General features: G+C 44.6%; 1 protein-coding gene across 1 annotated transcript in view; it reads right to left on the bottom strand.

Annotated features, from left to right (window-relative positions):
• The window catches only part of GREM1 (gremlin 1, DAN family BMP antagonist), an 80,812-nt gene extending 68,728 nt beyond the window's left edge, over nt 1-12,084 (bottom strand). The window contains exon 1 of the mRNA XM_069732440.1: nt 11,940-12,084. The gene's annotated coding sequence lies outside the window, so the exon portion shown is untranslated. The remainder of the gene's footprint in view (nt 1-11,939) is intronic.
• Nucleotides 12,085-12,313: the final 229 nt, after the last annotated feature.

A 12,313-nucleotide genomic window follows, 5' to 3' on the forward strand; every position in this document is an offset into this window, starting at 1 on the left:
GCCCCTGTGTTGTGTCAACCTGATGTTTCTCTTCCGTTCCAGGTCGAGGTTGATGCTTCTGAGATTGGTGCAGGGGCGGTTTTGTCACAGAGAGGTTCTGGTTGCTCAGTGTTCAAACCATGTGCTTTCTTTTCCAGGAAATTTTCTGCTGCTGAGCGTAATTATGATGTGGGCAACCGAGAGTTGCTGGCCATGAAGTGGGCATTCGAGGAGTGGCGTCATTGGCTTGAGGGTGCTAAGCATCGCGTGGTGGTTTTGACTGATCATAAGAACCTTACTTATCTTGAGTCTGCCAAGCGCTTGAATCCTAGACAGGCCCGTTGGTCGTTATTTTTTGCTCGTTTTGATTTTGTGATTTCATACCTTCCGGGCTCTAAAAATGTGAAGGCGGATGCTCTGTCTAGGAGTTTTGTGCCCGACTCTCCGGGGTTATCTGAGCCGGCGAGTATCCTCAAGGAAGGAGTCATTGTGTCTGCCATCTCCCCTGATTTGCGGAGAGTGTTGCAGAAATTTCAGGCTAATAAACCTGATCGTTGTCCGGCCGAGAAACTGTTCGTCCCTGATAGGTGGACTAGTAAAGTTATCTCTGAACTTCATTGTTCGGTGCTGGCCGGTCATCCAGGAATCTTTGGTACCAGGGAGTTGGTTGCTAGATCCTTCTGGTGGCCATCTCTGTCACGGGATGTGCGTGCTTTTGTGCAGTCCTGTGGAATTTGTGCTAGGGCTAAGCCCTGCTGTTCACGTGCCAGTGGGTTGCTTTTGCCCTTGCCGGTCCCGAAGAGGCCTTGGACACATATTTCGATGGATTTCATTTCTGACCTTCCCGTTTCTCAAAAAATGTCGGTCATTTGGGTGGTCTGTGATCGCTTTTCTAAAATGGTCCATCTGGTGCCCTTGGTTAAATTGCCTTCCTCCTCTGATTTGGTGCCTTTGTTCTTCCAGCATGTGGTTCGTTTACATGGCATTCCTGAGAATATTGTTTCTGACAGAGGTTCCCAGTTTGTCTCGAGGTTCTGGCGAGCCTTTTGTGGTAGGATGGGCATTGACCTATCTTTCTCCTCGGCCTTCCATCCTCAGACTAATGGCCAGACCGAACGAACCAATCAGACCTTGGAAACATATCTGAGATGTTTTGTTTCCGCTGACCAGGATGATTGGGTGTCATTTTTGCCGTTGGCTGAGTTCGCCCTTAATAATCGGGCCAGCTCGGCTACCTTGGTCTCTCCATTTTTCTGCAATTCTGGGTTCCATCCTCATTTCTCTTCAGGACAGGTTGAGTCTTCGGACTGTCCTGGTGTGGATTCTGTGGTGGACAGGTTGCAGCAGATCTGGACTCAGGTAGTGGACAATTTGACCTTGTCCCAGGAGAAGGCTCAGCTTTTCGCTAATCGCAGACGCCGTGTGGGACCCCGACTTCGTGTTGGGGATTTGGTTTGGTTATCTTCTCGTCATATTCCTATGAAGGTTTCCTCTCCTAAATTTAAACCTCGTTTTATTGGTCCGTATAGGATTTCTGAGATTCTCAATCCGGTGTCTTTTCGTCTGACCCTCCCAGACTCCTTTTCCATACATAATGTATTCCATAGGTCGTTGTTGAGGAGATACGTGGCACCTATGGTTCCATCTGTGGAGCCTCCTGCCCCTGTTTTGGTGGAGGGGGAATTGGAGTATATTGTGGAGAAGATTTTGGATTCTCGTGTCTCTAGACGGAAACTCCAGTATCTGGTCAAATGGAAGGGTTATGCTCAGGAAGATAATTCCTGGGTTTTTGCCTCTGATGTCCATGCCCCAGATCTTGTTCGTGCCTTTCATGTGGCTCATCCTGGTCGGCCTGGGGGTTCTGGTGAGGGTTCGGTGACCCCTCCTCAAGGGGGGGGTACTGTTGTGAATTCTGTGGCTGAGTTCATTTCTGTGGTCACAAGTGGTATTGCAGTCTCTGGGCTTCCTCCCTCAGGTGTTTTGGTGAGCTCGTTGGCTGCCTTGCTATTTAGCTCCACCTGAGTCTGTCTTCCTTGCTCCTTGTCAATGTTCCAGTGTTGGATCTGAGCTACTGCATCTTTCCTTGGGCCTGCTGCTCTGCTAGATAAGTGCTTCTAGTTTGTTTTCTGTTTTTTTCTGTCCAGCTTGCTATTGTCTTTTGCTGGAAGCTCTGAGAAGCAGAGGGGTGCACCGCCGTGCTGTTAGTTCGGCACGGTGGGTCTTTTTGCCCCTTTGCGTGGTTTTCGTTTTAGGGTTTTTTGTAGACTGCATAGTTCTCTTTGCTATCCTCGCTCTGTCTAGAATATCGGGCCTCACTTTGCTGAATCTATTTCATTCCTACGTTTGTCTTTTCATCTTGCTAACAGTCATTATATGTGGGGGGCTGCCTATTCCTTTGGGGTATTTCTCTGAGGTAAGTCAGGCTTGTATTTCTATCTTCAGGCTAGTCAGCTCCTCAGGCAGTGCCGAGTTGCATAGGTAGTTGTTAGGCGCAATCCACTGCTGCTTATAGTTGTGTGAGGATAGATCAGGTACTGCAGTCTACAGAGATTCCACGTCTCAGAGCTCGTCCTATTGTTTTTGGTTATTGCCAGATCTCTGTATGTGCGCTGATTACTGCACGCTGTGTTGCCTGATTGCCAGCCATAACAGAAGACTTGGAAGAACCCTGAAAACCATGATCCAATCCTGCACCCAAACAGCACTGCAGCTGATCTGAAACAGAAGATCCTAGATACCATCAATAACAGATTGACTGCCAATCACCACCAGACAGTATGTCAAAAGATGCCAATAGCACTTGCATTAATACCTACCACCACAAGTCAAACTCATAAACTGCTCTAGGCTACTAAGAACAAAAGTCTGTGCCCCCTTGGAAAAGAGGACTGGAGACAAAAGATCAAGGTGACACGAAGGGAAGCCAATTAACAGAAATGCAGAAGGGTGTAAATATCAAGAATAAGACCAAGTCAGAAAAGTACAAAGGTCTTATCCAAAACTGAAGACCTAGAGACTGCTAAACAACGCACCTGCTGCAAGACTAGGGAGAAGCTGAGACCAAGATGATAAATGCCCTGTTCTCCAAAAGAACCATCCAAGGTGTACTCCCAACTACAAAGCAACAGCACAAAGGCAGCAACTCCACCAATTGCAGAGACTGAACAATACTAGAGGAACATATGGGAGAATGAAAATACACACAACAACAGTGCAATGTGGCTGCAAGATCTGACAATGAAAGCAACCACCTAGAGCAAGAACCAGTCACCATTACAGAAGTAGACATCCAGCAGCGTGTCAAGAACATGAATAGCTGGACAGCACCTAGCTCAGACATGATCCACACCTACTGGTTAAAGAAATTAACAGTGGTACATGAACACATGGCAAAGCAGATGAACCAACTGCTAGAAGCAGGCCACCACTGAGATTGGCTGACACAAGGTAGAACAGTGCTGATCATGAAGGATCTTCACAAAGGAACAGTTCTATCCAACTACCGCCCAATAACCTGTCTAACAACAACATGGAAACTCCTGTCAGGCATCATAGCCACCAAGCTACAGAACCATATAAACCAGTACATGAATCCAGCTCAGAAAGGCATTGGGGCTGACACCAGAGGCTCTAAGCACCAGCTCCTTGAAGACAGAGCAGTCGCTCAAGACTCAAGATCCAGACAGACCAATCTCATTGACTATGACTCAATGCTACACACATGGATCTGTGAATGCTTGGCTCTCTACAATGTCAACAGGAAATTAAGAACCTTCCTCACAAACTCAATGGGGCAATGGAAAACAACTCAACACAACTAGCACAAGTGACCATCAAATGCAGCATATACCAATATGATGCACTGTCCCCATTGCTGTTCTGCGTAGGCTTGAACCCACTCAGTCAAATAATACAGACAAATGATATAAGTCCAAGAGTGGAAGCACCATCAGCCACCTCCACTACATGGATGACATCAAGCTGTATGCGAAAAACAAACAAGACATCAATTCACTGATTCACCTGACAAGGATATACAGTGAAGACATCGGGATGTCCTTTGGACTGGAGAAGTGCAGCCGGTTGGTAATAAAGAGAGGCAAAGTAGTCAAGACTGATGGAGTGGAATTATCAGCAGGACACATAGCAGATGTACAAGTATCTTGGCATCCCACAGGGATACTGTAACAATGATGAGGAGTCAAGGAAAGCAGCAAAATTCAAATACCATCAAAGGGTAAGACAGGTCCTGAAGAGCCAGTTCAATGGAAAGAATAAAACCCATGCCGCCAACACATATGCCCTGCCAGTTATCATATACCCTGCTGGCCAAAAGAAGAGATGGGAGATGCAGATGTGAAGACACGAATGCTCCTCCCAATGCATGGATATCTGCACCCTAAGTCGAACACCCAAAGATTATATACCAACAGAAAGGAGGGTGGTCGGGGCTTGATAAGCATCCAAGCCACCATCAAGGAGTATCCAGGAATACATCAGAAAAATTACACCAAAAGATGAGATACTGACAGAAAGCCTAAGGCAGCAACAACAACAACAGATCTGGAAGGAAGGACAGGAACATGAAGTGCCATGGCAAGACAAGCTGCTGCATGAGATGTACCATTGACAGATGGAGGTGGCTGACATGGAGAAATGCTACCAATGGCTGGAGAAAGCTGGATTCCGAGACAGCACAGATGCACTAATCATAGCAGCACAAGAGCAATCACTAAGTACCAGATCCATAGAAGCTGGAATCTACCATACAAGACAAAACACAAGGTGAAGACTATGCAAAGAAACCTCAAACCGTCCAACACAAAATGGCAGGATGCAAAATGTAAGCAGGAACAGTGTATACAGAACGCCACAACCAAGTAGCGGGAATGGTATACAGGAACATCTGCACAGAATATGGGCTAAGTCCCCTTAAGTCCAGGTGGGAGACCCCAGAGAAAGTGGAGGAGAATGAATCCTGTGGGACTTCAAGATCCAGACGGATAAGCAGGTGTTGGCGAAGTGTTGGTGTAGGTGATAAACAAGGATCACAAGACAGCAATGATAATAGATGTGGCAGTGCCAAATGACAGCAACATCAAAAAGAAGGAATATGAGAAGTTGGAGAAATACCAGGTCCTCTAAGGAGGAGAGTTGGAGAAGATGTGGAAGGTGAAGGCAACAGTGATTCCAGTGAGCACTTGGAGCAGTGACCGCTAAGTTGGAATAATGTCTACAACGGATCCCAAGAGCAACATCTGAACTCTTTGTCCAGAAAAGCGCAATGCTGGGAACAACCAAGATCCTGCGCAGAATCCTCAAACTCCCAGGCCTCTGTTAGAGGACCCAAGAATAAGAAAGAATAAAGCCCACCCCCATTGGGGGTGAGAAGGAAGAGATTTTACACTGCTAAAAAAAAAAAAATAAAGGGAACATTTAAAACAGAATATAACTCCAAGTAAATCATACTTCTGTGCAACCAAACTGTCCACTTGGTAAGCAACACTGACAATCAATTTCACATGTTGCTGTGCAAGTGGAATAGACAACAAATGGAAATTGGCAATTATCAAGACTCACTCACTTTAGGAGTGGTTCTGCAGGTGGGGACCACAGACCACATCTCAGTACCAATGCTTTCTGGCTGATGTTTTGGTCACTTTTGAATGTTGGTTGTGCTTTCACACTCCTGGTAGCATGAGACTGACTCTGCAACCCACACAAGTGGCTCAGGTAGTGCAGCTCATCCAGGATGGCATATCAATGCGAGCTGTGGCAAGAAGGTTTGCTGTGTCTGTCAGCGTAGTGTTCAGAAGCTGGAGTCGCTACCAGGAGACAGGCCAGTACACCAGGAAACATGGAGGGGGCCGTAGGAAGTCAACAACCCAGCAGCAAGACCGCTACCTTGGCCTTTGTGCAAGGAGGAACAGGAGGAGCTCTGCCAGAGCCCTGCAAAATGACCTCTGTTATGGCTGGCAATCAGGCAACACAGCGTGCAGTAATCAGCGCACATACAGAGATCTGGCAATAACCAAAAACAATAGGACGAGCTCTGAGACGTGGAATCTCTGTAGACTGCAGTACCTGATCTATCCTCACACAACTATAAGCAGCAGTGGATTGCGCCTAACAACTACCTATGCAACTCGGCACTGCCTGAGGAGCTGACTAGCCTGAAGATAGAAATACAAGCCTGACTTACCTCAGAGAAATACCCCAAAGGAATAGGCAGCCCCCCACATATAATGACTGTTAGCAAGATGAAAAGACAAACGTAGGAATGAAATAGATTCAGCAAAGTGAGGCCCGATATTCTAGACAGAGCGAGGATAGCAAAGAGAACTATGCAGTCTACAAAAAACCCTAAAACGAAAACCACGCAAAGGGGCAAAAAGACCCACCAAGCCGAACTAACAGCACGGCGGTGCACCCCTCTGCTTCTCAGAGCTTCCAGCAAAAGAATAGCAAGCTGGACAGAAAAAAACAGAAAACAAACTAGAAGCACTTATCTAGCAGAGCAGCAGGCCCAAGGAAAGATGCAGTAGCTCAGATCCAACACTGGAACATTGACAAGGAGCAAGGAAGACAGACTCAGGTGGAGCTAAATAGCAAGGCAGCCAACGAGCTCACCAAAACACCTGAGGGAGGAAGCCCAGAGACTGCAATACCACTTGTGACCACAGAAATGAACTCAGCCACAGAATTCACAACAGACCTCCAGCAGGCCACAAGTGATCATGTCTGCACAAACAGTTATAAACAGACTCCATGGGGATGGTCTAAGTGCCTGACGTCCACAGATGGAGCTGTGCTCACAGCCCAACACCGTGCAGGACGCTTGGCATTTGCCACAGAACACCAGGATTGGCAAATCCGCCACTGGCGCACTGTACTCTTCACAGATGAGAGCAGGTTCACACTAAGCACATGTGACAGACTTGACAGTCTGGAGATACCGTGGAAAGCGATCTGCTGCCTGCAGCATCCTTCAGCATGACTGGCTTGGCAGTGGGTCAGTAATTGTGTGGGGTGGCATTTCTTTGGAGGGCCGCACAGCTCTCCATGTGCTCGCCAGAGGTAGCCTAACTGCCATTAGGTACTGAGATGAGATCCTCAGACCCCTTGTGAGACCATATGCTGGTGCGGTTGGCCCTGGGTTCCTCCTAATGCAGGACAATGCCAGACCTAATGTGGCTGGAGTGTGTCAGGAACTGACATTGAAGCTATGGATTGGCCCGCCCGTTCCCCAGGATCCGATTGAACACATCTGGGACATCATGACTCGCACCATCCACCAACGTTACATTGCACCACAGACTGCCCAGGAGTTGGTGGATGCTTTAGTCCAGGTCTGGGAGGAGATACCTCAAGAGACCATAAGCCGCCTCATCAGGAGCATGCCCAGGTGTTGTAGGGAGATCATACAGGCACGTGGAGGACACACACACACACACACACACTACTGAGCATCATTTCCTTGTCTTGAGGCATTTCCACTGAAATTGGATCAGCCTGTAACTTTTCCACTTTGATTTTGAGCATCATTCCAACACCAGACCTCCGTGGGATTTTAGTTGTGATTTACGTTGATCATTTTTAGGTTTTATTGTTCTCAACATATCCCACTATGTGATGAATAAAGATTTACAACTGGAATATTTCACACAGTGATATCTAGGATATGGGATTTTAGCGTTCCCTTTAATTTTTTTAGTATATAAAGCATATTTATTTTATTTTTTTTATTTTTTTCAACACACTAGTAGCATGTACAAGACCAGACACCGCTCGTAAACCAAGTACTGTGTAAATGAATACACAGTGAAACATAGGCTTAATGTGACTCCACATACAGAACCCTTTAGATTATTGTTGGCAGCACACCCTCTATGTATATGGGCGTCTGTACTATTTTTTGTGTTTTTTCTTTTAAAAACGTTGAACTAAAAATTAAGATCAGTTGTTCATAAGAAAATTATCGGTGATCTTTTCTTCCTGACCAAGTTTGCAGACTTTCCAAACTTGGTCAAGAAGAGAAGATCACATGCTGCATTTTACACTTTTTTTTGTACCGCCAATACAAGTAAATGTTAATTTTCTATTGGTTTCTTATTCTGTTAACCATACGATAAATGCTTTCCCACTTTAGAATCATATGTCCCAACTGGTATGATTTCTGAGCCACTTTCAGATTATGTTCACACTGAGTTTTTAGAAGAAATGTTCTTTTTAAGAAACACCAATTTTTTTTTTTATACGGATTTAAAACGTTTCTGCTTAGTTTTTGCTTTGAAAACTCAGCAAAAAGACCTTAGGGTATGTGCCTAAAACTCTTTTTGCAAAGTTTTTGGATTGGAAATTGAGGCTTTGACCATGATTTTTCTGCTCCAAAACCTCCTCAAACAACAGTGTGTACACATACTCTTACACTATATCTCAGTTTCAGAGTTTTGGGGGTTTTTTAAGCAGATTTTCACCTAAAGCCTCCTAAAAAAAAAAACCTCTTCCAATTAACTTAATTTCTCCTTAAGAAGTTTTGAAAAATTCCTGATAGGATAAAGTGTCTGCGGGCCCTGGAGGAAACTTCTCCAAATTATCCACCCAAAAAAAACTTTCAGAAGAAAAAAAAAAAAAAAAAAAAACACCCTCTAGCCCCCTTAAAAGAAATGTAAAAAAAAAAAAAATTCTGGAGTGGTCTCCTTTGCTAGAAAACTTGTGATTTTTGCACTTCTGAAAATAACTCTGTTACCATAGCTTAAGAGATCCATCTTTCCACCAGTTCCATATGAGAAATCCTATATGTAAAACTCTACATCATATCCTGGTAATTGCGAATACGACAATCCCCGAAAGACGTCTTCTTCCCCCATAAGTGAAGCAGCAGTAATTTGTAGAAGTGTTTTATTTGGGCATTTCTCCTCATATCTGTAAAATGTACATTTACCATCAGCGTAACAGCTAATGATTAGCAGGAGAGTAACTATACCTAATGTAATTAAATAGAATATTCTCCGGCACAAATAATGCATAAATTTCTCCACTACATGTATAAAAGTTATAGATTTAAATGTTGCACTTTGCCTGTAACACCTAAGCGGAGGGAGCAATAAGTGCCCTACTGGGATCAAAGATGAATTTAATAGACGTATAATGCTTCTGGGTGTTGCTGCTGTAATATGAACTCTAAAATGCAGCCTTGTAAAACCTTGATATATTCAATGGTGTCAGAAATATATAATAAATAATTGCTAGAATGGGTCAGAAATGGTCCCCAATGATTTATGTACATGTATAGGAAATCAACTACTTGTTATTTTGCGTAGAGTAAAGCTGGACATAATGACGTTACATTAGCTCAGGGGACACACACTATGATAACACAAGGGGTCTTTATCAGAGAAAATAACTATGAAGGAAGTACAGGGTTTGGACTGCAAAGAACTGGGGTAAAAAGTCATTTTATATTCTGAAACCCCCTTTAGACTGTTTGGAACATCTGGAAGAAGGATTGGCCAAGAGAAGAAAAGCGTTCTACCATGAGTGAAGCATCCTGAGACCGCTCATGTGTGGGGTTTCTTTTCATCCATGGAGAGGGGATCACTCATACTTTTGCCTAAGAACACTGGCATGAATAATAAATGGGATATAACATCCTCCAAGAACAACTCCCAACGACAATTTAGTGATGGACTATGCTTTATCCAGCATGACGGAGACCATGTTACCAGGAAAAAGTGATAACGAAGTGGTTCAGTGAGCAAAACATTGAAATTTTGGGTCCTTGACCAGGAAACTCCCCAGATCTCAATCCCACTGAGAACCTGTGGTCAGTTCTCAAAAAACAAGTAAACAAAAAACAACAAAAATGATGACAAACTAAAAGCACTGATTAGACAAGAATGGGCAGTTATCAGTCATAATTTTGCCCAGAAACTGATATCCTGCTGCCAGGGCCGAACTTTAGAAAAATAAGGGTCAAAATTAAATAATGAGCCTTTACAGAAATGTAATGCTCAATAAAAGTGTAAAAACATAAAATATTTAGAATTGTACTGCGGTGACCATAGCAACATCTGACTATAAGATTGAAAGACACTGAAGCAGCAAAGCTTTGTGAAAATTGAAGTTTGCTTCAGTCTCAAAACTTTTGGCCATAACTGTACAGTATAATAGCACACGAGACAAATACATGATATAATACTACAGTCTACACTATAATATTACAGGATACACTAACAGTACAAAGGATAAATATACTATATAATATTACAGGATACACTTAGGGTAAGTTCACACAGGACGTTTTTGCTGCTTTTTTTGTCTGCAGCAAAACCTGATATCTTGGCAAGAAAGAAGTTGCATCAAAAATGCAAGTTTAGGTGCGCTTTTTGTTGCGTTTTTTTTTTCCTCTTTGTCCATGCTAAAGTCCTTGGATTTTCAGCAGCAAAAACGCAGCAAATGATACCTGCGTTGTTTTCAACACCCATTCAAGTCAATTGGTGAAAAAAACGCAGCAAAAATGCTGAAAGTAGTGACATGCTCTATGTCCAAAATACGCAGCAAAGCACAAAATACTGATCACACAAAAAAACAATGTGAGGCTTTGCTGGTATTGGAAAAAGCAGCTGAAAATTAGCATTAAAAAAGGCAGCAAAAACGCCCTGTGTGAACTTACCCTAACAGTACAAAGGATAAATATACTATATAATATTACAGGATACACTATATATCAGTGCTGGGAACACTATATAACAATACAAGGGAAACTATAATATTACAGGACACACTAACAGTACAAAACACTATAATAGCATGTTGGCAACATAGTATAGAACAGAAGTAGGGACACTGGAATTGTTCAAGGGACACGTTACAGTAAAGAGCAAACACGATAGCGCTGAACACATATACTGCATAAGGGGAAACTATAATATAGCACAAGAGGCACTACACACTAGAATAGCACAGCACACACACCCTGTTTGACAGTCCAACACACACTGTATAATAACACTTACACACACTCGCTGTATGACAGCCCTGCACACCCACACTGTATACTACCACACACACTGACAGCCCAGCACACACACGCACTCACTGTATGACAGCCCCACACACTGTATATTATTACACACAACTGTATGACAGCCCCGCACACTGTATATTATTACACACAACTGTATGACAGCCCCGCACACTGTATATTATTACACACAACTGTATGACAGCCCCGCACACTGTATATTATTACACACAACTGTATGACAGCCCCGCCACACTGTATATTACCACACACACTGTATATTACACACACACTGTATGACAGCCCTGCACACCCACACTGTATATTACCACACACACACTCGGTATGACAGCCCCGCCACACTGTATATTACACACATACACACTGTATGACAGCCCCGCCACACTGTATATTACACACATACACACTGTATGACAGCCCCACACCTGTATATTACACACATACACACTGTATGACAGCCCCGCCACACTGTAGATTACACACATTCACACTGTATGACAGCCCCGCCACACTGTATATTACACACATACACACTGTATGACAGCCCCGCCACACTGTATATTACACACATACACACTGTATGACAGCCCCGCCACACTGTAGATTACACACACACACTGTATGACAGCCCCGCCACACTGTAGATTACACACACACACTGTATGACAGCCCCGCCACACTGTATATTACACACACACACACTGTATGACAGCCCCGCCACACTGTAGATTACACACATACACACTGTGTGACAGCCCCGCCACACTGTAGATTACACACATACACACTGTGTGACAGCCCCGCCACACTGTAGATTACACACATACACACTGTGTGACAGCCCCGCCACACTGTAGATTACACACATACACACTGTGTGACAGCCCAGCACGCACACAGCGGTTCAGGTCACCTGTGTGGAGTGTCTGCCTCACAGGAGCTGTCTCCTTGCTGCGCTGTCCATGCGGGAGGACGCGAGGAAATCCTTCAGATCCAGGCTACAAATTGCAGCAGCGCCGTCCTGTCTCTCATTTAAATGTCTGCCAGCTGAGCTCCGCTGTGAAGCCCCCACACCATTGGCCCCGGCGCCGCTCTCATCCGCCCCTTTAACACTTCCCGGCCTCCTCCGGGACTCTGGCCCCCGCTGACACCTCCCGTCACACGCGTGTCCTCGCAGCCTCACTGACAGGACCTGCGGAGGGTGGGGCAGACACGGCTGTATACAACAGACCGCAGCGGCGGCAGAGGGGCTTCACTGCACCCGGCGTTTGGGGAAAAAAAACAAAA

Source organism: Ranitomeya imitator, chromosome 1 (assembly GCF_032444005.1).
Source record: "Ranitomeya imitator isolate aRanImi1 chromosome 1, aRanImi1.pri, whole genome shotgun sequence".
Lineage (NCBI taxonomy): Eukaryota > Metazoa > Chordata > Amphibia > Anura > Dendrobatidae > Ranitomeya > Ranitomeya imitator.